At 42.8% G+C, this 25537-nt stretch overlaps 1 protein-coding gene across 2 annotated transcripts in view; it reads left to right on the forward strand.

The window, feature by feature from the left end:
• Positions 1 to 418: 418 nt before the first annotated feature.
• Positions 419 to 25537, forward strand: part of CPQ (carboxypeptidase Q) — a 342845-nt gene continuing 317726 nt past the window's right edge. Inside the window, exon 1 of one of the 2 annotated variants that reach the window (XM_081111618.1) lies at positions 419 to 830. The gene's annotated coding sequence lies outside the window, so the exon portion shown is untranslated. Of the gene's footprint in view, positions 831 to 3464; positions 4344 to 25537 lie in introns of those variants that run through there. The other variant, XM_081111619.1, reaches the window with a different exon arrangement.

The following is a 25537-nucleotide window of genomic DNA, read 5'->3' on the forward strand; positions in this document are numbered from 1 at the left end:
TGTTAAACCAAAGGAATGCAAACTTATCAAAACATAACCCTTTGAAATACGTGCGCACACTCTGACCACCCGTGCGGGTGACTGGCTGAGATAAACTGTTGGGTAATCAGTTGAGCATCCTCTCTCCTGGGGCACTTCCTGTAAGGAATGCACAAGCTAAAGAGAAATGGCTCTTCCCGATCTCTTGGTCCGGTTCCTCTCCTTCGCCTTTCATCTCCGCCGTCTAACTACCCCGCGCCCGCCCGCAGGATGGGAAAGTAACGGTGCAATGACCGCTTCCCTGGGCGGGCGTTTGGCAGCTCACAAGGCGTGCAGTTCCGGGCACCATGCGCCAGGCTCAGCGCCACCAAAACCTTCTCGGGTGCCTTTCAGCTTCCCAGCCCCCCTTCCCTGCCTGCACCGCCGCTCCGTGAAGCACAGAGCGACCTGCGGCCGCAGCACCGCGCGCAGGAGCCGTGCGCACCGCAGGGTCTGAGGGCCACGCGCGTCCCCTTCGCCCCCCCTCCCCCAGGGAAGCAAGGCCACGGGGCTCAGGACCCAAAGGTGAGGCGCCCTAGGGCGCCCCGTGGCCCTCCCTCAGGCTCCCCGATCCCCAGCTGTGCCCCGCCCCGGGCTGTGCTAGAGGTGCGCCCGGCCTCCGTCCCGCCGCCGCCAGCCCCGCCCGGCGCCCCGCGGCCCGCCTTCCCGCCTTCCCGCCTTCCGCCCGCCGCGCAGGGGCCGGGCCGCGGTCACGGTCACAGGCTGCGCGGAGGCCCCGACCTGCAGGCTGGGCTGCGAGCCTGCCCCGGGCATCGCCGCCGCCGCTCCGTCGCCGCCGGCAGCCCAACCAGGTGCGTCCGCCGCCCGCCGGCCGTGCCCACCGCTGCTCCGCCAGGCCCTGGCCCCTCCGCGGGCGGCCGAGGCCGGAGCGGCCCCGGGGTTGGACGAGCCCCCCCTCCCCCGACGGACGGGGCTGGGGGGCCACAGGGAGACGGGCCTGCGGGCCCAGAACTGGGGAGGCTGCGGGCGTCGGGCTGGAGTGGAGGCTGCAGCACCGTCTGCTGCGCCCGCACGGAGCCTCCAGGCCGCCTCCTCTGCCCCGTCTCGGGACCCAGCCCCCAGCCGCCAAGGGCTTTGTCCCGGCCCCTTTGCGGTCCTGTCCCTTTTCCCTTGTACTTTCACTGTTGGTGCCATCTAAGCTCTCCGAGGGCAGCGCGGGTCCGACTTGTCAGGTGCCCAGTGGGACTCAGCGCGAGATGGAGTGAGTGAGGCCCTGGGTAGATGGGGAGCCCAGGAAGCAGGCTAAGTGCGTGCACGTGAACTAGAGCCCAGTGAGCGAGCACCTGCTCCGCACAACACGGGCCAAGTGGAGGCGGCGGACACAGGCCGAGGACTCATCTCTGGCAATTTCCCAAAGGTTGTAAATGGTGGGACCTCTGTAAATGGAGTCATTCTGTTGTGGCTGCTTAAAAGCTGGTTCTGTTTTATGCTGTTTTTAAAGAAAACACGTAATCACAGAAGCAACCCCCCCCCCCCCCCACACACACACACATTTACCTGTAGGCCGATTTATCGTATATGGGTCCCTTAAAACAGAATGTTCCCAGGCTTTTTCTCGCCCGTGTTTTGCTTTCTACTCTGGACTTTTGGAGGATCATTGTCACCATAACATTACTGAATGCATTTCTGAAAGGTAGGGTGCATCTAAAGGCAGAGATCCACATGCCTCTGCTTTTTGTAACTTGTTTGTAAAACCAGACGTTTCTCTTGCTTTCAGGATGATTTTCAGGATGATGAAGTTTTGTTTTCCGGAGACGGTGCTGGCTGGTTTGTGGGGGACGGGAGAAGGCTGATTCTATGGTCCAGAGAGGGAGAGAGCGATGCTTCCATGCGCGAAGATACTGTGGTTGAGACTATTATGCACCGGTTCTACGCTTCCAGACCCAGGTTCCGGAAAAGCCGGATCACTGTGGACTTGTCACATGATCGCTTTAGTTCTCAGTTTCATAATCTCCAGGATGAGGGCGGTTAGATGGGGCCTTTCCCTGAGTTAGATTTCAAGGATTCTCTCTCTTATCAGGGGTAAAAGGTGACATTCCAGCTGTTTTCATGGAGTTCTGCTTAGTTCAGCTGCTCTGCTTGGGAACTCTACAATCTTGGGCCTCCTTTCCTCTCCAGAAACTGCAGCTCTCTCCTCTTCTTCGCCACATCTGCTTCCTAAGGGCCTGGGAGTTCAAGGTTGGATAGCAGACTCTGAGCTGGTGGGGAGAACGGGCAGAATTTCACTCTGCATCACCACGGGCTCCCTGTCCCGGGTCTAACTTGTTTTTCCATGCAACCCAGCCTGACGATACCATCTTATTTCCTGCTGAAAACACTTCAGTAATTTCCCACTGCTCTTAGGCTAATGAAGGCTACAAAACTCCATGCGGCCTTAACTCTGCAGCTGCATCTCCCAAGCTTCCTCACTCCCTGTCTTCTTTCCCTTGCCTCTGAGAGCCATGCTCCCTCTGAACACAGCACGCGTCGTCCCCTCAACCCCAGATTATTCTTTACTTATATTGCCCCGTTTAATTCTTAGTGTAAATCTAAGAGGTAAATACTATAGTAATCCCTGTTACCTTCCTAAATAGAAAGAGTGCTTGGAAAATGGAAAAGTTAGGTACTCAAAACACAGGCAGAGGGAGGCAGGGTTTCTTCCCAAAAGATAGACAGTCCAGGGAAAGCCTGTGTGATGTTGGAAAATGTGGTCCCTGGGGCATTGTGGGTAAGTGAATTTTGGATGAGAGTCCAGGCCAACCTCTTCCTTTATATGAATGACAACTAATGCAGACAAGGTACAATGCCTGCAATCCCTGTAATCCAGGTAGAAGAATGCAAGATAAGTTTATATGTCGACCCATATAATTAATCGACAAGAGCAAAAGAGGGGCTCATAGATTAAGTGGAAAACTAATTTGTTTCTTTTTTGTCAGTCAAGTTTAGCCTCATGGAAGGCAGAGACCAATTGCGGCCGCCTGAAAAACCGAGAGTCGATGCCAGTTTGATTTAGCTCAGGAGGCTGAAATTTTATGCCCTGAAGGCTGGTGGGATGGAATAGACCTTCTCATTGCTCACAATATTATGAAAAAAACATTAAAGCAACAATTTTTATTACTTGCCCTGGAGCCAGAGCTTTAAAATGTACTTTCTTCTCCCCCTACCCTCCCTAACCCACTTAGCTTTTAAAAATAAACAACCCATTCGTGTGTTGGCTATCGCCAGATTATTAGTCCTTTCTCTTTATTCCTGAGCCCCTGTTTTGTTAATGCAGCAGAGAAGTTGGGCTGGTGTGCGTCTAGATCTCTGGAATTTTTCTTTAGTTATTTTGTTAAGCACATATTAACTTTTGGTAACCGTTTCCTGAGTGTGTCCTGTGTGCCAGGGAAAGGTGAATGAGACGCTGAGTTTAACTAGGAAAGGAAAGTGACCCAGAATGAGACGCTGAGTTTAACTAGGAAAGGAAAGTGACCCATCCACACATAATTACACCACGGGTGACGTAGAAGTAGTTGCCACTCGTTCTCCTAGGAAAGAGGTCTGGATAGAGCCGAGGAAGACTTCTCTGAGTGGGTGGATTTTGAAGCCTAAAAACCAAGGGAAGGGAGAGGGGTGTTCCAAGCAGAGAGAGCTACCTGGGCGAGGAATAGGAGGCACGTGTGAGCATGGCACTCCCAGGAAGAGGCGGTCTCAGGGGAGGTCTTGTGAGGTTGGGGCCAGAGAACGAAGGCCCTTGAATGCTACACTATTTAGATTTTACAACAGCCTCTATCATATTTTTTTATGAGTTTCTTTAAGCTGAATTTTTAAGCAGATGATGCTACATGAATTTTCTTTAGGAAATAGCTCCATGAATGATGTTTCAGAGGGAAAGGCAAGGACGCCAGAAGAACATGAGAATGCTGTTGCTGTTGTCCACGTGAAATAGGGTGAAGGTCTAAACTAGCCTGGGTTTGAGAGATACTCCCAAAATAGAGAGGGTCGGGTTTAATGACTAGCTGTATATGGGAAGTAAGGTTGACAGTAATTCCGAGGCATTGGAATTACTTGACCCGGAGATGCCACTGATGAGAATAATGGATATAAGATGGGGAAGAGGTCTGGGGAGAAAGACAGTGCGTAGAGGTCACTGTGGAACATTCAGGAGAGATCCCCAGGATACAGCTTTGACGGTAGCTGTACTATGACATCATACAGTTGAGAACTGCCAAAGGTTATGACAGGTCCTCAGCCTAAAAAGACACATCAACTCCATAAACCACTTAAAAAGAAGGAAAAACCCACACACATCAGACTCGGCTAATGACCATTACATCATATTTAAGGTAAGTTCCTTAGAACTCTAGTTGTTATGCAAGTTCCAGTGAAGGAAAAGGGTTGGGCACTTAAAACAATGAAGCGTTAGTAAAAGCCACCAGGAGAAAGCGAAACAGCAACACGGGTAGGAGTAGTTGAAAGGAACAAAGAAGAGCAAATGGCAGGAGCGTAGCAGAAAGGGTGGATGGGTAAGGACACAGGTATCGGCGGCTTTGGAGTACAGAGAGGAAACTTGAGCTGGCTCTTCCCAAGAACTGTTACTTCTTTACTGTAAGAATACCAGGAGCTTTCATTTCTCATCTTATTCAACCTGTCAGGAAGAGACAGATAGGAGATTGTTCAGAGGCACTGGGCAGGGGGTTTGATGTTATTTTGCAGAGAAAGTGCCGGGAGACTTTGAACTAAGGGAAGAATAACAAAGGTAGAGTAAGATAAAATGAAAAGGAGAATGATTGGGAGGAATTTTCAGAACACTTAATGGATTCTCTGACAAATAGCTGCTAACAAAGAAGGTAGATTGATGCAGTGTTCTCTGAGTATTGTGGCGTTAGACTTGCTTGGTAAGAGAGAATTTATTAGTGGAGCACCTTATACTTTAAAATATTTTAAAAATTTGATGGTTACATGAGCCTTCAGAAGCAGGTGCATCCAGACACTATTATCTTTTTTTTTTTCTTTTTTTAAAGAAACAAAAATCTGGGTGTTTAGGAGGCTGAGTTTGCTTCAGATGCTATGGCTGGTAAGACGTTCAGCCCTCGGTTCTATTAATTGTACCAGGGCCTTGCCTTGCCTTGGAACCTCGGCCTTTTACAGTGTCCCTTCCACCCCCCACCATGCCACATTATGTAAAATTAAAGCAGATGATTTGAGGGCCAACAAAGCCAAGATCTGGGGTGAGGGGCGGTGATGGAAAAGATCCTTAGCACTGACTCTGTTACATGCAGTAGGGATGGTCATGAAGGGTTGTATATCGAGAATATCTGTGGAATGACACCTTCAATATGGTAGAAGTCTACAATATGAAACAGTCTTATGATTAACTCTGCTCTGAGGCAGATATCCCCTTTATAAAGTGAACTTAATCACCCATATATTGTTGGAGAAATTCAGATTTTCATATATGGGTTTTGCCTAAAGCAAGATACCTCTGCAGTAAGCTATACCTATACTGATTATGTTACATGTGAAGACTTTTATTTTTTATGCTCACCTGAGGATGTGTTTTTAATGATTTTTGGAGAGAGAGAGGAAGGGAGAGAGAGAGAGAGAGAGAGAGAGAGAGAGAGAGAGAGAGAGAGAGAATTGATGTGTGAGAGAAACATCTGTCCATTTCATATCAAACTGCAACCTACGTATGTGCAGTATGTGCAGTGACCAGAAATAAACCCACAACCTTTTGGTATAAGGGATGATGCTCCAGCCAACTGAGTCAGCTGGCTAGGCTGTCAAGTCTTTTCTAATTTGAGTATCAAATATGAAGACAGGGATTGGAGTTGGTCCCCTAATCATTAGAGACCATTTAAAATTATATTAGCATAGTAGGTAATCAGTGTTTGTAGTATGAAAAAAATGAATGAACTCATCATACATACTAGTCATTTTCTTATTTCGCAGTAGAGCCCATTGGATTAAAAAAGCTTATCAAATATAAAATGAGTCGAAGAACTTTTATTCTTGTATTGAATATCCTTAAATGATACATGAACAATGTTATTAATGTGTATTTCCAATTTAGGACTTTAAACTTTTAAAAATTCCTCTTGAAGAAGGTATTTGATAGTAAGAGGATACAGTGAAGGCATCATACCAAAATAATGTCATATTTTATTGTGTTGCATTTTTCAAAGCAGAGTATGGTTCAATTTTTTTCATTGTTATTGAGTTTGTTTTTATTTTGTTTTTCCCATCACTATTTATCTCCTCTATGCCTTCTTCCACCTATATGCACCCCTTTCCCCCCAGCAGTCACCACACTGTTTCCATGTCCATGAGTTCTATCTTTTCTTTCTTTAAAGGTGAATGGATTCCCCCATTGGAGATATATCCTTGTTTATCTCCCAACCAAAGTGCTTCCTTATAGCTGGCATGTTAATGCGGACCAGTAGTTCTATTGCTAGCTTTACCCAGTGGCCAGATAAGTTTCTATTGAACGAGTATAAAAAAACGTTTTACATAAATGTTAAGGCACGCCTTAAAATCAAATACCCATTGCATCTTGAAGTTATTTATTACATGTTCTTACAATCTAATATCTTTTTAAAATATGATACTTTGTAAAACACTGTGTAATATGAAAACACGAGAATTCTCGTATTCCGTCCGCAATGTGTTGAGGTGGACTCCTCTCTCTTCTGACTTAGTAAGCTGTAGTTTCAATGAATAACAGGAACAATTCTTGGTAGTTATATCAGCTAAGACCCAGTGTCTGGGCAGGGATCTAGAGTGTGACATTTCCTTTTTGTGAGTTTCCCAAAACTACTAAAACTTCACTTTCCAGAGATGGAATAATGACCTCTCAGATCATTTCTCCAAAGCCTTTTCTGAACGAGGGCAGGCAGTAACAGGGATTGGCAGGGGAAGGACAGTCTGCTCACGGGGGAAGGAAGGAATCAGCTCTGAAAACACAGAGGAGCCTTTGGCTGTGGAAATTTACAAGGCCCAGAGAGCCCTGAAACATCTTTAGAAGCTGAGCCCAGCAGAATAATGGGAGGCTGTGTGCTGGCTTGGCATTGGAGCCTGTCTGGCACCAACTGCACTGTAAACAACCCTTCAAACATTTGCATCTGCATACATGACATTAGGTACTCAACATGTCCAATTAAACACTTGTCAATGGAAGAAATGTTTGTTTCCTCGGCTGACCTGGTGTCCGCCTGGCCTTTCTGAAGGGGAAGCAGTTTCAGCTGATACTGTTGTATGCTCTTCCTTTGTGGGCCTGATCTTGTCCTTCGTGTTCAGAGAAAATTCTTCTTGAAAGCCATGGAGACTGTGCCAAGTGGTGGACCAGGGGATTGGGTTAGGCGACTGAAGAAAAAGGCCCAGGCTCTGAGCGCTTTTCAAAAACCTACTGAACACTTTAGTTTCTTTTGTACAGTTCTAAACTCATAGAGCTTAAGAATTATAAAAGCAGCTGAGAAAAAGGCTATGTTGATACATTTTTAATAATATAATTCTTGTAAGTACTGAATTCATTCTTTTTTACATGTCAACAGATATATATTGAACCAATGTTGATAGTGGTGTTGTGTGTGTATGTGTCTGTAATGTATAAGTGTCCCTATCCTTGCTTTTCTTTTTTCTTTTTTTTAACATTTTTTATTGATTTCAGAGAGGAAGGTAGAGGGAAAAGATAGAAACATCAGTGTTGAGAGGGAATCATGGATCGGCTGCCTCCTGCATGCCCGCGACTGGGGATTGAGCCCACGACCCAGGCATTTGCCCTAGACTGGAATCGAACCCGGACCCTTCAGTCCGCAGGCTGTTGCCCTATCCACTGAGCCAAACCAGCTAGGGCTCCCTATCCTTGTTGACATACACAGAAAAGCTCAATTATAAGTCACTGAGATTGTTTCTGGACACATGATGTAGAAACCGAGGAAGAGAGGAAGGAAATAGGGAGAAGAAACCCATTTAAGTTCTGCTTTTAGAAAAGTTCAAGTGTATGAGGAAATGGGAAGCTTCGTGACCTTGAGTAAATTTCACAGTTCTACCAGCTCGAGTTTCCTAGTTCATAAAATGAGGCGATGTAATAACAGGAACATCAAAGGTTCTTGTCAGGATTGAACAAAATGTTCTATGTAAACTGCTTACAGTAGCAATTGCCTCTTTGTACATGCTCAGTAAATGTTAGGAGGGTTAAGCATTCCTCTGTGGTGAAGGGAAGGAGCTAAGGAGAGGGAGAAAAAGTAGAAAATGGTTATACTGTGAATAGGAAATTTGGCTTTGGAAAGGAGGGAGGGCAATTCTTTCACCGGGACGTGAGCTGAGAAGGATTGTAGTTTTGAGGTGAGGATGAAGCAACCCAAGGCATCTCACGGTCATACTGTCTCCTCACTTATGTAGACGCGGAGAGCTGTGGTAGAGCATGAAGGGGGTGGGGGTGGAATTTGGGCCTTACAGGGAATGGAAAACCTTTGTAGCAGCTATGCTGGAGAATTCGATAGGGTTAGCTGAAGATAAATGTAATGGTTGCTAAGCAATGTAGATGACCTAGTTGCGATCAGACAGCCTTAGTCTATCGTGGAGACATTCGGCATAATTCTGTAAATGTTGGTGGTGGAGAAAGGACAGAGAAAATTCAAAAGGTCTTGAAATGGTGAGTTGGGTGTGTAGAAGTACAGTCAGATTGTAGGTGAGGAGGCGTCTTAGTCAGTTCGGGCTGCTGTAACAAAGCGCCATAGACTGGGTGGCTTGTAAACAACAGACATTTGTTTCTCGCAGTTCTGAAGGCAAGAAGTCTGAGATCCTGGTGCCAGCATGGCCAGGTTCTGGTAAGGATCCTCTCCTGGGTTTGCACACTGCCATCTTCTCATATCTCCACATGGCTGAAGAGCTCTCTGATGTCCCTTTTATTAGGGCACTAATCCCATGTTTAGGGCTCCACCCTCATGACCTGGTTTCCTCCCAAAGACCCACCTTCTAATACCATCACATTGGGGTTAGAATTTCAACATATGAATTTGGAGTGGGGGTCGGGGGGTGCTATACAATCAGTTTATTGCAGGAATATGTTCATCCAGACAGCCAGCATCAGTTTAGCTGCTACTCTGTGCCACATATGTGTTGAGTGATGGAGATACACGGATGAAGGAAACACAGTTTCTTGAGCTTCTGCTATCTGCTGGGCAGATCATTCACATGACTTCGATCTTTCCCTTGAAAAGCTTTAAGCCTAGTGACATAATCGGGATAATTTCTATTTAGATTGTGGTAAACTTTGAAGGGAGGCAAGCAGAAGCTGCTAGGAAATCAAAGAGGACATTGCACACAGCCTGTGAGAAGAGGAGGATGCAGGTCAGGGAAAAGATGCTGGGAAAGATGGTGCTTGAGCTGACTCAAGATGACTGTAGGAGAGTGGGGGGTAATGGCAGGAAGGGAGAGGAAAAAGCAGAGGAGGTGATTGATTTGGCCAGGGCAGGCAAGAAAAGACTTTAGAGAGAAGGTGTGTAAGATTCTGATGGCCAGTTTCAGCAATATGGGTTTCCCCCCACACATCCAAGCAGTTCTCAGACACCAGCGGGGTGTCTTCCAATTCAAGTCAATTCTGATGCTATTGTTAAAAAAAAAAAACCCCACAAAATTCATCCAAGTGAATTTAAAGATAAAATTGGATTCACTCAACCATTCATGGATTGGGCAGCATCCCCTCTAGCAACTGGGAAGGAGCTTGAAGGGCTTTATAAAAGAAAAGGCTTCTAAAGGCAGAAAGGGGGGTGGGGGCCAAGGAAGTTATTTAGCAAAGATTGGATGGTTTCAGGCAAGGTCACCTTCCTCTGGGGGACAGCAGGGGTCTGTCAGGTGGATGACCTCGCTCGTGCTGACCAGGACATGCCTGGCTGACTGGTTAGGATTACATTCCTGGGAGAGGCTGAAACTGCAGTTAGCTTAGGCATTAAGCCTCAGTTTGGTGATGTGAGCTCAGCATAGGTGACTCCATTTTGGGTCGGTCTCTCTCTCTCTCTCTCTCTCTCTCTCTCTCTCTCTCTCTCACTCACTGTACCCAGAGATAACATCAGTTCCCATAGGTTGAGGGCTCAGTCCACACTATGGCCCCCCACTATGAGGTCAACCACAAGCCCAGGGTTACCTATGCTTCTGACCGACTGGCTATAGTTCAGAAGTCCCCACAGCACCCTCCTTGGATTTGATTAATTTGCTACAGTGGCTCACAGAACTCAGAGAAACTTTTTTTTTTTTGTACTAGATCACCAGTTTATTATAACAGAATATAACTCAGGAACAGCCAGCTGGAAGAGTTGCATGGAACAAGGCATTAGGAAAGGGCTCGGAGCTTCCATGCCCTCTCAGAGTGCACCTCTCCATGTGTTCACCAACCTGGAAGCTCTCTGAATCCTGGCCTTTTGGGTTTTTATGTGAGCTTCATGACATAGGCATGATCGATTAAAGCATTGATCATTGGCGATTCAACTCAATCCCTAGCCCCAGACCCCTCCCTGGATGTTGGGGTGGGGTTGGGGTGTGTGGGACTGATAGTTTCAATTCTCTAATCAGATGGTTGATTCTCCTGACAACCAATCCTTAGGCCTGGTCCAAAAATCACCTCCTTAACCTTTGTTGCTCTCATCACTTAGGACATTTCAAGAGTTTTGGGAGCTCTGTGCCTGAAACGCCCTTCTCTTTGCTTTCCTCCATCAGCCAAATGTTAACCATACTTCAAAGTCTGACTGAAGTCCTACATCTTTTATGAAGTCCTTGCAAACTACTCATATCACTCACATTCTCTTCTTACACTTAATTATTATTAATGATTATTTTCTCTTTAATTTTTGCATATCTTTTGGTCTCCACAATATATTTTATACTTTTGAAGGCAGGAATCTGGTCTTTTACTTCTTTTGTATTATGCAAAGTTTAGGGCATATGGTTTTAAATAAATAGTTGCTAACTGAGTGATTGTTTATTGGGAAAAAGTACTAAACTGAAATAATTCCACTTTGGATATACTTTCTGGCCTGCAACTATCTATTCTGAATTCTTGCATTGCACTCAGCATTATAATACAATGATAGAAGCATAAGCGTTAGAGTACATGCAAACTAAAGTGTGTGTGTGTGTGTGTGTGTGTGTGAAAAGCATGTGCAAGTAAGTCTAAAAAGCTTGTGCAAGTATGTCTAAGGAAGTGGACATAACTCTCTTTTTTCAATAGTTTTAATGTTCCATTGTGGATTGTAAGAGCTGTGGTGTAAAGTGGTATTTATAATCCCATTCGGCTCTTAACTTGCCAAGAAGAATATCCTCTCTCAGGATATGTAGCTCCATTACAGTAGTAACCATTGTGTTGTCAAATCCTTGTGAATTATGCACAACAAAAGAAAAGCAAATGGCCCAGCTAAGGTTTGGCAGTTGCAACAAGGAACCTATCACTTTGAGGTTTGCTTAAGTGTAGTACATTTAAAAGGATGTTCTTCCAAGTAATTCCAGTGCTTGGAATGAATGAAGAATCATATGAGGAATCTGCAATTTATTTCCAAAAATTGGGGAAAAAATAAAATTCTAGCCAACTTTTCTTTGGTTTGTATTTATGGAATATATGGAAGTTTGGCATCTTAGATTTCCCCTAATTATCAGTTCACTTGTAGAATCTCTTTGGAGAACTATTTTCACATCCAAGTTATAACTGGAGTGATATAGTTCACTAATAATGGTTTTCAGGGATTTGGCAGAAAAACAGGCTCCATCAGACCTTATGGTTTAGAGGAATTCCTACAAATTTAGGTGAAATAAATGAAGATTTCTGTTTTTATAGAACCAGATGATTGTTTTTCTATACAGCATCCAATACCAGCTTACTATGCAATGAAACCATAAAAGCAAAATGAAGTCATAAAACAAAGAGGAGGCAAAAATAAAGCTTTAAGGACACCTCAGGCTATTTCTGAACGTTGCTGTATGACAGACCACAAAGCAGGCAGTTAACACTCTGAGGGCCTTGACAGGGCTGCTCCAGTGTAGCGCCCCGAGACCCTCTGGACTGACCTCTAAGGCAGGGGTCCTCAAACTACGGCCCGCGGGCCACATGCAAATACAAATATTGTATTTGTTCCCGTTTTGTTTTTTTACTTCAAAATAAGATATGTGCAGTGTGCATAGGAATTTGTTCATAGTGTTTTTTTAAAACTATAGTCCGGCCCCCCAACGGTCTGAAGGACAGTGAACTGGCCCCCTGTTTAAAAAGTTTGAGGACCCCTGCTCTAAGGTTGCGTAGTACAGTTGGACCAGTTCTGTGCACCCACTGTGTGCCTGACACTGTTGTGGGTACCAGGCGTACAGCAGTGAGCAAACAGATGACAATCCCTGCCCTCGCGGAGTTTCTATTCCAGAAATATGGACAACAAGCTAAATGGATACGTTAATCTTGTAGTGCGTGTGAAAGGGAGGTAGTCTATGCAGGAAAGTAAATAAGGGAGGAGGTGAAGGACTGCTTGCGGTGGAGTTGTTGACACTTTGAATATGGTGGTCAGGGGAAGGTGGACTAAGAGGTGGATTTTGAGCAAAGTGGATTCTGAAGGCACTGTGTTCCCTTTGGGTGCAACTGTTCCAAACAGAGCGAACAGCAGTGCAGAGGTTTGGAGGTGGGCGCAGTGCAGAGTGAGTGGAGCAGAGGGAGGGAGAAGCGGAGACGAGGTCCGGAGCAGCAGGGGCCTGTGGGCCGCCCTAGGGACTGCGGCTCTTCCTCTGACAGAGGCGGTGAGCGACTTGAGGGCTCTAAGCAGGGCGCCCACAGTCTGACCCGGCAGCTTTGGTTTGAGCACTACATCGCCTTGCTCGCTAAGAAGGGCCTCAGATGCCGCACTGAAGCAATTCCAATAAAATGCTAGGTTCGGGCGCCCCCTGAGGAAGAGGGAGGTTAAAGTGAAAACAAAACAGCTTGACAAGACTTTTCTATTACTTTTAAGAAAGTGAAGGAATGGGAGGTATAGTCTTATTAAAAAAAGTCTTATTTATCAAGTAATTGTTGGACTAGAAACAAATGGATCATAGGATATATCAGTGATGGCGAACCTATGACATGGGTGTCGGAGGTGACACGCGAACTCATTTTTTTGGTTGATTTTTCTTTGTTCAATGGCATTTAAATATATAAAATAAATATCAAAAATATAAGTCTTTGTTTTACTATGGTTGCAAATATCAAAAAATTTCTATATGTGACACGGCACCAGAGTTAAGTTAGGGTTTTTCAAAATGCTGACACGCCGAGCTCAAAAGGTTCGCCATCACTGGGATATATATTAATCCTCACCCAAGGTTATGTTTTTATTTATTTTGAGAGAGAAGAAGATGGAGAGAGAGAGAGAGAGAGAGAGAGAGAGAGAGAGAGAGAGAGAGAGAAATATCAATTGGAATGCAAAGTATCAACTATTATCATGGTATTGTAAAATTTTCAGCATCACAAATACCCAAAGTTGGCCTTTCAACTTAGATTCCTCCCACTAGAAAAACTGGTTGAAAACAGAAAAGGTTTCAAAGAGGAAGGGAGGCTGAGAAGTAGAAAGGACTGAAGTGCATACATTTTCTGATGTTTTTGTCCTTCCCCGAATGATGTGCTTAAAACACTTTGTGGGTTTATTGAAACTGTCTAATAAATATGCTCATTTACATCTCATTAAAGTCAGATCTATACGGCCGAATAGTATAATTTTGTGGTCTACTGTGTAAGTCTTCATGACATAAGAGAATTTTTATATTACCATGAGTCAGTGTTACTAAGATTATACGTTTCCTTAAGCAATGCTTGCGGGGCCTTAAAATAATGAAAAAATATCGCATACCTGGCTGAGAATCGTTGCACGAGATTCGCATCTCTCTAGGCACAGTTCCACATCTCTCGCATCCACTACAGGCACACGTTTCCAGGTTGAAACTTGGCAGAGCGGCTAAAAGAAAAAAGAGATTCTAGCAAAATGGGAACAAAATCTTTTTTTGTTGTTTGTTTGACATAAATACTTTCTTCGTACCCGGCTACATCCACATCCCACGGAACTTTGGAAATCTTCATTTGTATTTTCTTTTTAGTAAAATAAGAAGTGCCTTTGAAAAACAGTTTTTCTTTGCAAAGGTAGAAAAAAAAAACACCTTTTGATGTTTGGCTATAGATTTGCTTAAGAACAGAATAGATTGAAAAGACTTTTTTAAAAAGAGGAAGTGTTGCCTTTCTTTCCCTCATGGAAGTCCTAATCACACTGAAAACTGAAACACTGATACCCTTAAAGGAAGAATATTTATCCTTCTTCTCCCTGGACTCAAACAAGAATACCCACACAGGTGACCTCCTCTTTGGAAGAATAAATACTAAGTATATATTTATTGAGAGTTTGAGAGGCTACATGAAGCAGATAAAAGGAAGCATATAAAAAGGGATATAAAATTGTTATAGTTTTTGAGGTAACACATGCAAGTGGACACCCCACTCCTTGCCTTAAGCCCCTGGGTTACTCTGCATGGAGACGCCCCTGTTATTAGTGGCTTGTGTATCCTTGGAGAGAGCATATTCTTTTTTATTTTTTCTTGGTAATTAAATGGTAGCTGTCTGTACATTTTGTTCTCACCTTGTTTTGTTCTTCTGACGTTTCATCTTGGAGGTTGTTCAATATTTGCTCGCTGAGAACAGTTCATTCCTTTTCATAGCTTCATGCCCTACCTTCTGGATGTACATAATTTATGTAATCAGTCTGCTATACACAGACAGCTATGCTTTTCCTAACTTTTGCTATTACAAATATATAACAATGAGTATCCTTGTACATAGATCATTTTGCCCATCTGTAGGAAAATTTCTAGAAGAGGAATTTTGCGTTAAAATGTACATGCATATATGTAGACCGATCTCCACAGAAACTGATTGTTCCTAGCAGCAAAATGTAATTGTGTCTGTTTCCCGATTTTCTTGTACCACAGTGTGTACCAAACATTATGATCTTTAGCAATCTGACGGAAAGAAATGGTATCTTGTTTTTAGTTCTCATTTCTGTCAGGAATGATCTTGAGCATCTTTTCCTATGTGTAAGAGCCATTTGTATTTTCTGTGACCCTGTCTGTTCGAATCTTTTTAAAAGCATTATTGGTCTTTTCTAATTGTTTTGAGAGTTCTTAATGAGTTTATGAAGGTATCCCAATGTTTTATTATTTGTAAACTAGAGGCCTGGTGCACAAAATTCATGCACAGGTGAGGTCCCTAGGCCTGGTCAGTGATCAGGGCCAATTGCGCTAATATGCTAATTAGACTGGGCAGCGGGACAACCTTCGGACTATCTTCCTGAACGACCAGTGGGTGGGGCCGTGAGGCAGCTGGGCTTCGAGGGCTAAGCCCCTTGAACGAATTTTGTTCATCGGGCCTCTAGTTGCAATATAAATGCTGTCCCATTGCTCTATGCCTTTCAAGTTTTAGTTGAACTTCATGGCATGGAAACATGAAGCTGTGGTTATAGATTATTTCAAAAGATGTTGAACGACTAGTACCTCAGTGAAAACTGTATTTTAATGTTGTCAATTTTCCAGTGGGCTCAGAAGAATCTCACTCACATTGAAACTGATGACAAGAACTGCCCCTACTGTCCAACATAAGTGGCAATCCCAAATAAAAGCCAGCCATCAAAAAGCCAAAGTGACCACACAAAAGGCTTCCTCAGCCCTAATATAACAGAAGTATCAAACTAGTGGCCCAAACCAAAGATTGACAACAGGCATTTCTGTTTGAGCCACACAGCATTTAAAAATTTTGAAGTAAATACAAATTCATCAGAGGTTTCACGTGGCTTTCCCCTTCAGCCTGGGCATAATCTCTTTATTTGTGCTATCCTGGTAGATGTTTGCTTGCTATCCCTGTCTTTGCTTGTTCCTTGTGCAAATGCTTATTTTTCACTCAGCCACTCTTGTATCAAAACTTTAGCAATCAAATAAATTCAAACCATGTTTTCCCTTAATATGTTCCTCTATCTCTATTCTCTGCTAGAATTCATATCTCTCAGAAGATACGTTCCTTTGTCTCCTCCCACCTAGCCAGCCCAGCACAGGTGGGCAAAAATCTGTCACTCGATTAGCCTAACATAGTTCACCCCACTGTGGTGTCTTCCTGAGACCATGCCACACCCAAGCTGTTCATCATGCCAGAGACTCTTTCAAGCTTCATGTTTATATGCCATGAAGTTCAACTAAAATTTGAAAGACATAGAGCAATGGGACAGCGTTTATATTGCAACTAGAGGCCCGATGTACAAAATTCATTCAAGCGGCCCTGCCCACTGGTCATTCTGGAAGATAGTCTGAAGGTTGTTCTGCTGCCCGGTCTAATTAACATATTAGCTCTTTATTATATAGGATTATTGAGTGGGACTCTTCCCATTACCTTGGGACTGCTCCCTCCAAGCCCTGACCTGAAACTTGGCCAGCCCTCTGGACACAGAAGGGCAAGGGCGTTAAACTGGAATTTAAAAAATAAGTGTTTCAGTATTAAATAGTGGAATGTGACTCTTCTAATAACTGAAAGTGATTGGAAAACAATGGACCCTCCTCAGGTATTATTAAGGGACAGTAATTCACTACAGCATAACTGAAATAAAATCATTTGAACTTACCCATTGAGTTCTGACCATACAGTTACCTGGTTATGTACAATATAGTAGAAAGAATATAGCTATTACAGTCAGAATGACTTGGGTTTGGTTCCTTGTTCAGCCACTTCCTTGCCACACGATTTTTGGTAAATTGCTTTCTGCACAGTTTCCTTAGCTGTAGAATGGGGACGGGTTGTGACATCAACCTCCAGGAATTTGGGAGAAGATTAAATGAAATAAATTCTGAGAAGTGTTTAGTGTGATCCCTGCAGCATAGATCCTTGAAAGGGGAATAATGATTGTTATAACTGGACATGGATCTGTTAGTCAAGGACTAATGGCCAATAGAGCTATCAAGTGTTACCAGTAGTTAGATGTGTCCAATCAAATACGTAGTTGCTATGTTCTAAGTTCCAAACTACCTTTTTCAATGAAGGCCAGTACATTTTCAAAGTATTTTTCTGCTTAATTTGAAAGTGTAAATGTGCCTAACTGAAAGAGAATACTATGAAAACCATGAAAGGGGGCCTCTTGTCATGATCAGAAAGATGAGGAAGCTCCAAAGAGGAGATCTGAGACAGGGCTCAGCCAGCCCCCAAAAGTGCCACACACAGTTCACTGGGAAGACGCTCTGAATAACATACTCTTGGCCTTGTGAGCGTGTTCCTTGGCAACCTTGGCAGGAGGGGTTTTCATGTTGCCAGCTAAAGCCCTACCACTTGGGTTTGGCTTGAGTGTCTCTGCTTCTGACCCTTTCCCTGCCCCCAACCCAAGGAACGTTTGTTGGTACAATAGCCATTGTATATCTTCCCTTCTGCTCATGGGCTCTGGCCCAAACTTCCTGTCCACATCCTCCAGCTCAGCATGCACGCGGGAGGTTTGCTTTGAGAAACCCCAGCTTTGGATTTGTCAGTTTCTCAGCGTGCTCCTCATCTGTCTATTTTGTCTGAAACCTCACTTCTTTGGTGACCCGCTGAAAAGTGAAGTTGTGCTGGCAAGATGGCGACTGTTTAGTCCCTTCCTGGCATGGAAGGGGGCATATGCAGGGCTCCAGAGTGAATAGGAAGGGTCCTTCTGCCTGAAGATGGTCAGTTTTTCCTTGGCAGAGCTGTTGGGTACACAGCAGGGAAGAATGTTCATCCCAGAAGCTGTCCAATCTGCATTGGAAGGAAGTGCCATCTTACTCTGGAATGGGAGCTATTTGTCTGCAGAGCAAACTTTGTTTCTAGGTCAGCAGACTCTTTGAAGGAGGGAAACTTCCAATGTCCTGTGTGAGCCTCCAGGGGGGTGTGAGGCATGGGCAAGAAGGAAGCAATGCGAGAGAAGAAAAGGGATGGGGAGGAAAGGGAGGAGAGGAAGAAAAGTGAATGAGAACTGCAGCTATTGAATACCCCTTCTGTGGCCATCACATATTTTTACTGAAAGTGTAAGATAATTTCCCATTGCTTTATGTTTATTCTGATGGCTAACACTTAAATAGTGCTTACTCTATGCCAGACACCGCAACAAACACTTCATTTCTATTAACTCTTTTAATCGTCACTACAACTCCATGAGGTAGTGAAACAGGTATGGATGGACCATAAAGTAACTTTCCTAAGAGCACACCGCTAGTGAGTGGTAGAACCAGGTTTCAAACCCAAGAATTATACATGCATTTTTCTTGTTTTCTCTCCTCTTCTCTTCTGTCCTTTCCTCTTCTCTCCTCTCCCCTTCTCTTCTCTCGTCAAATGTACTATAAACAAATGTTTTCTTTGTGGTCTATTTAGTGCTACATTTTTAACATTTTTGTGCTTTTTGGGGTGATTGCATTACTTGAAATGGAACCTCGAGTGTGGTTCTGAAGAGCTTCCTAGTGTTCTAAGTGTGAGCAGGATGTGAGGTGTCTTACATAGGAAGTACATGTGCATAGAAAGTAGATGAGCTTTGTTCAGGCATGAGTTAGAGAGAGGGCTCTTGGCTGTGAGTTCAATGTTAATAAATCAATGGATATTAAATATGGTGTCTTTAAAAGAAACACTCATAAAACAGGGTTATGTATTGATAAATTGACAAAAATGTAACGAGTTTCTCAGGAACCTAACCCTGTATTTCCCTAGAAGCCATGGTTCAGTATTCTCTAGTTCAGTGTTCATAGCAACTTTATAGAACATAACTACCATGAATAATGAGACTCCACTATATATCTTTCTCTGGCAAAGATGAGAATACATATTTCCTGCAATATAAGTTTGGCTAGATACATTGCATCTTCTTAAGCAATGTGGTCATTTGCTAAGCATTGCCACTACACAGGTTTTATTTCCTCAGTTCATAAAACCCCATACACAGTATCTTACATGGTACCTGGCAAACAGTTAGTTCTAGGCAAATGCTTGGTGAATGAATGAATGAATAAATGAATGAATAAGTGCATGCTTCAAGCCTATAAGATAACCTAGTTTAGTGTTCTATATCTTTTTTTTAAAATATATTTTATTGATTTTTTACAGAGAGGAAGGGAGAGGGATAGAGAGTTAGAAACATCGATGAGAGAGAAACATCGATCAGCTGCCTCCTGCACACTCCCCACTGGGGATGTGCCCGCAACCCAGGTACATGCCCTTGACCGGAATCGAACCCGGGACCCTTCAGTCCGCAGGTCGACGCTCTATCCACTGAGCCAAACCGGTTTCGGCTTAGTGTTCTATATCTTAATAAATACATGAATGGACCTGGGAATCAATATTTTTCCTTTTTAAGTAAGCCATCTATAATAATAAAAGGGTAATGTGCTAATTAGGCCAGACGTCCTTCCAAATGTCATTCCAGATGTCCTTCTGGACAAAGCCAGGGCAGAGCGGAAGCCAGCCAGGGTCCCCGATGCCAGAGGGAAGCCAGTGCAGCAGCTGGGGGAAGGAAGGCCTATTCTTGCACGAATTTAGTGCATCGAGCCTCTAGTAAAGTCTATATCAGCCGTGGGCAAACTACGGCCTGCTGGCCGGATCCGGCCCGTTTGAAATGAATAAAACTAAGAAAAAAAAAGACCGTACCCTTTTATGTAATGATGTTTACTTTGAATTTATATTAGTTCACACAAACACTCCATCCATGCTTTTGTTCCGGCCCTCCGGTCCAGTTTAAGACTACAGACCACCCCTGGTCTATATAGTAAGCAGGTTTTTCAAAGTTGCCTAGTTGATTATATACTATTTGTTGAGCATTGACTATTGGTATTTTCTGAATGGAATTTTATATTGTTTGCTGTATAGATTGTTTATTTCTCTTAGTTCTGTCTGATAAGATTAGGGTCCATCTGTCTTGGGTAAGAGTGAATTGTTGACTTACCAATAGCACTTTGGTAAACAAAGAGGTTATCAGCCACTTGGGTGGGTACCCTATAGTCAGTTTGGCTATAGTGAGGTTAAGAGGTCAAGAATCAGGGACTTAGGTAGATTATATAAGGAGATTTTGATCCTTGAAGGACTTTATATATAAGTATGGACCTATGGAAATGGTTAGGTCCATTTATTCACCTATTCAACAAGTATTTGAAGATGTACTGGTAATGTAATTTATAATATAAAAATGTGACTTTCCTGATTGCAGCTGTTCTTTGGCATATTGGAAAATAGTTTTATTTAGAAAGCAACATCTTTCATACATTTATTTTTTAATATTCATTGAGTACCTGTTATGTTCAGGCACTTAGGATATAGCAGTAAAGAAAGTCCCCACCTTTTGAAGCTTATATTCCTTCAGAAAAAGCAGACCCTGAGCAATCCATCTAAGGCAGTGCGTACTCACTCCTTTGGCCCTGTTCCTGACCTAGCCACTCTCTATCACATCACTTGTTTTATTTTTCTAATATTACTACCTAAAATGATACTGCCCTTTTTGGGGTCTATTTGCTTATTGCCTGTTTCCCCTTATAAAAGTATGTAGTTCCAAGAGAGCAGAGACCTTACTTGTCTTGTTGCTGAATCACCATCACCTAGACTAGCGTTTGGCCCAGTAGTAGATGCTTAATACATGTTTATTCTTATTTAATTATAATTATGGTTATGCTATGAAGTGCATGCCTAGAGATTTTAACTTAGTGCAGGGAATAAGTCTTTCAGGAAATACTAATTGAGTTGAACTCTGAAAAAGGAAAAATAACTAAAGGGGGCAAGTTGGGTGTATTCCAGGCAGAGGGAATAGGACACAGCATGGCATGTTGGAGTGGGTGAGATAAAGTCAGCATATCTGGGGTTCAAGAGGAGGACAGTGCATGAGATGAGCCCCCGAAGATAGGAAAGGGTAAGGTATTTGGGGATTAAGAGGCTGTGTGCAAGGATTTGGAGTTTAGTTGTAAACAGGAAATTGATCTTGTTGCTCTACAAACTGAAGGGAGACAATTGAGTGTGACTGTTCGTGGTCTTCAAGAGCAGGCGTCCAGTTTTGGAAATCATGAATTCAAGTACCTGTAAAACATCCAGTTGAGGATGTCAAAGACATATATTTAAATATATATATTCTGGGGTTCAGAGAAGAGGTCTGAGATGAATACCTTTGAGTGATCGCATTGTACATGGTATTTGAGGTCAATAGCATTCATGAAATTGTCTAGGGAGAGAGTACAAAGGTTAAGAAAAAAGAGGATTTCATTCAGTCTGAGCCTTGAGGAACTTTAACTTTTAAAGACCTGATAAAGAAGGATGAACATGGAAGAATCTATAAAAGAGAGGGGGCTAAATTATTGATTCTTTATTTTTATGGCCTCTTTAAACATTTCTGTTGTCAGTTGCCCAAAGATACTTTCATCCACCTTGAGCCTATAATAGGACTCAATTTAATTTACTCTACTTAATCATTAATTTTCTTGTCTGCTCCTTGTATTGTCCTTGAGAGCAGGGATTTCATCTCAAAATCATGCTTGAAACCCTAGCATCTAGCACGCTGATTGCTTAGCAGATGTGGAATGTGTCTGTGTTTGAGTGGGAATAAAGATCCTCCTTAGGAAAGATGAGTAAGAACAGACAGAGTTTTCCTCACATAGCTTCTCTGTATTTTACTTTAAGCATTTTGTCTGTAACTGTGAAATGGTGATTTCAGGCATCAGCAGGCAGATGGGAAGCTTTCTGAGGGGCAGAGAAGTCCAAATTCTTCATGTGTACTGTCTTTGCATGTCTTCCTCCCCACCCTATGGCCCTGGGCTGCTAGAAGTTACTCCCAGAAGCTGCTGCAGAAGAGAATTTGGTGCCCACCTCACCAATCTGGAGCTCAGCCTGCTCAGGCCTACCAGCAGGCCTTTCCCTCTTTTCTCTCTTCGTCAGGCCTGCCTATTGCTGCTTCTCCCTGATTTTATTGAAAACCCTCCTTTTTTTCCACCAAAGAATTCCAGGAGCATGTTTCCCAATTACAGGCATTATTTTACCCAGGATTTAATAATGTTTTGTATGGTTACCAACTCTCTTCTCCATTTCCCATTCTGAAATACTTCATTTCATATCATAGAATTGTTACCTTTGGCAATGAGGTTTCTGTATTATTTTTTATATATATATAATGAATCTCAAAAGATAATGTGAACAGCGTGCGAAGGTCAGAGGGCCTTTCTCTCCTCCTGCTGGGTGACTGTGCGAGGATAACCTGCCATCCTACGCTGGGTGCTTTGTTTTGGACTGAAGCAGACAGCAGTGGCCGTGAAGCCTTGCTGTCCACTGCTGGTTGGTCCTTATTGCCTGGACTTAGCTGTTTTTATTTTTTATTTTTTAAGACTGCCTGTTTGTTCTTGACCTGAAGAATTTTATGGTAACTTGACCCATGGAATTTTATGCTTACTTGACCTGTGGACTTTTTCTTGAGTCCGTGGTTTTGAACCAATGACTCTGTTGTTTTAAGCCAGGTACGTGTCCTTCAGCCTGTATCTGTTAGCTTTTGTGCTGCCTGTTGTAGTTCTCCTCTCCAAATGTCTGGGGTGACTGAGCATTTTGTTAGCTTTGGGGAGACACAGCAACATGACTCTCATGTTGCTGGGAAAGAGTGGGGCTCAGCTCTTAAGAATTGGGGTCAGTACCTGGAGGGCATCAGAGGTAGAGAGTGTAACTGAAATAGGGGCTACGTTGGAGAGAGACTTTCAACAAGATAAATTTCACTGACGAAGTTCTGTATACATGAATGAACACCAAATTTTATTTATCTTTAAAAAAATGTTTTTATTGATTTTTAAAGAGAGAGAGAGAGAGAGAGGAAGGGATAGGGATAGAGAGAGAGAAACATTGATGAGAAAGAAACATCATTGATCAGCTGTCTCCTGCACGCCCACTACTGGGGATCGAGCCCGCAACCCGGGTATGTGTCCTGCATGGAATTGAACCGGTGATTCCTTGATTCCTGGGTTGACACCTAACCACTGAGCTACATGAGTGGGCATGAAGACCAAATGTTAAACATTTGAAGGCATACATTTAAAATGACAGCTTAATGTTAAAATGGGAAGTTATGATTTTAAGCAAGAGTATAATTTTGAATAACATGACCTCATCATTGATGCTAGGTGCTTTACATCTCCAGGTTTTATTATATCAGTACTGTGAATGAAACCCAGGAAAGCTATAGAGGAGGAAATAAATGATTTTGATATTTTTATATAATAGTCATTACACACACCCTTTTATAGTTCTTTGTAAATTTGAAATTGCAATAATAGTCTTGCTATTCAGTTTTCCTATTTTGTGCAACCATGACCTTCTGGAATAGTCACAAATGTAGGAGAAAACTGAAATTAAAACCTCTGAGCTCAAGGAAAATACATTCTCCCAAACCCGTGGCTTGACTCAGCGAAACCATAATGACATTTCTTTTTTTTATAATAGGCCAATGATAAAGTTTCAGGTATAATTTTAAGAAACAAAGTCCCTGTTCTCAAAGACAATAGAAGAAACAGACAAAAAGAATAATGATTAAAATACAGTAAATAAAATTGAATTTATTATAGAGGTAGGTTCAAGGTAGATGAAATATCTTTGAGCAACTGACAATAGAAATGTTTAGAGAATCCATAGAAGCAAAGCATCAATAATTTAGCTCCCTCTCTCTTTAAGATTCTTCCCTACTCATCCTTCTTTATCAACTTTTTAAAAGTTAAAGTTCCTCAAGGCTCAAATTGAATGAAGTCCTTTTTTTCTTACTCTGTACTCTCTCCCTAGACAATTTCATTAACGCTGTTGACGTCAAATGCCATCTACAATGCTGTCACTCAAATATGTATATTCATCGTATAGTCATTGTAGACCTCTTCTCTGAACTCAAAAGTATTTATATCCAATCATTCATTTCTTATAGGCCCAGAACCTGCTTGATTTAGTTATATCATGGCAATTTATTTATTTTCTCCTGGGGACATATAGTTTTTAGTTTTAATCTAGGAAGCAAAAAGAGGGTTATATATCTTTAAAAATAGCCCTTCACAAAGTGAAGGCCTTAAAGCATGACTGAGGGGAGACACTGAGGAGATCACTGTTGTCTGACGTGAATTTCTGTGATAATAGAAGTGTTTATCCACATTGTCCAATACAGTGACCACTGACCACAGGTGACTAGTGATTACTAGAAATGTGGCTATGGTGGCTGAGGAATTGAATTTTAATTTAATGAACTTAAATAATAACATGTGGATAGTGGCTATGATATTCGATAACACAGTTCTAGATAACTGTATTAGTCTCCCATTGCTGCTATTAAAAATAACAATAAAGTTAATGACTTAAACAACCATTTTATTTAATGATTTTATATCTTATAGTTCTGTAGGTTGGATATGTGGCACAGGTTTTACTGGGCTAAAATCGAGGTGCTAGTAGGTCTGCTTTCATTTCTGGAGGCTCTAGAGCAAGTATGTCAAACTCAAGGCTAACACGGACCAAGTAAATGAGGCATGCGGCCCACGGGCTGTGAGTTTGCCATGCTTGCTCTAGAGAAGAATCCGTTTTCTTGCCCTTCCCAGCTTTCAGCAGCTGACATTCCTTGGTCCATGGCCCTTTACTTCATTTCCATGCAACGTTACATTGCTCTGTCCTTTTCTTCCATAGTCACATCGCACTCTGAGACTCTTCTTCTGCCTCTGTCTGCCATTTTTAAGGACTCTTGTGATTTTATTGGGCCCACCTGGACAGTCCAGGGTAACCTCTCTGTCTTAAGTCAGCTGCTCAGCAATCTTAATTCCCCTTGACCACGTATCCTAACATTTTTGTAGGTTCAGGGATTAGGATTTGAACATCTGAAAGGGCGGGGGGGGCATTGTTCTGGCTATCACATCATCTTCTTTATGTAAGGGCAGGTTAAGCCCTATACATCTTTCTCACATTGTTAAGCCTCTACGTGTATTTCATTCACTGTAGTACAGGGGTCTCATAATGACTCAAGAACAAAAGAATTTTAACTCTAAAAGATTTATGTGATACCTCGTCAAATCCCATGTAGTGTTGTTTTCTCCTATAGAATCTACAGTTCATTTAGCTCCTGTCAGTAGTTTCCTATGAAGGGTACTCCCTGCTTAGCAACAAGACCCAGTTACACTGTTGTGTAGCTCTAATTATTCTGTCATCCTATCATTTGGCCCTTTATTGTCTCCACACAGTGGCACTCTGGTTTTGGCTTTCAGAATAATGCAAACCCGCGTTATCTGTGGTGCTACCTATCTCAAGATACAGCACTATCACCCTTGTAGTTGTCTGAGAAAAATTTGAGGGAGTTCCCTTTGCTTTATTTCCTATCCATTCACCACTATTGAATATCCTAAAGAATAACTCCTAAAATATCTCTTAAATCTGTCCACATTTTTCATTTTAATTATTGTACTTTTTAGTCCTAGAATTTAAATTTGGTTCCTGTTTACAGTTGCCATTTCTCTTCTACTCTCATTTGTTTATTAATGAAGACCTTTT

The sequence above is a fragment of the Myotis nattereri genome (genome assembly GCF_964212035.1).
Source record: "Myotis nattereri genome assembly, chromosome: 17".
Classification (NCBI taxonomy): domain Eukaryota; kingdom Metazoa; phylum Chordata; class Mammalia; order Chiroptera; family Vespertilionidae; genus Myotis; species Myotis nattereri.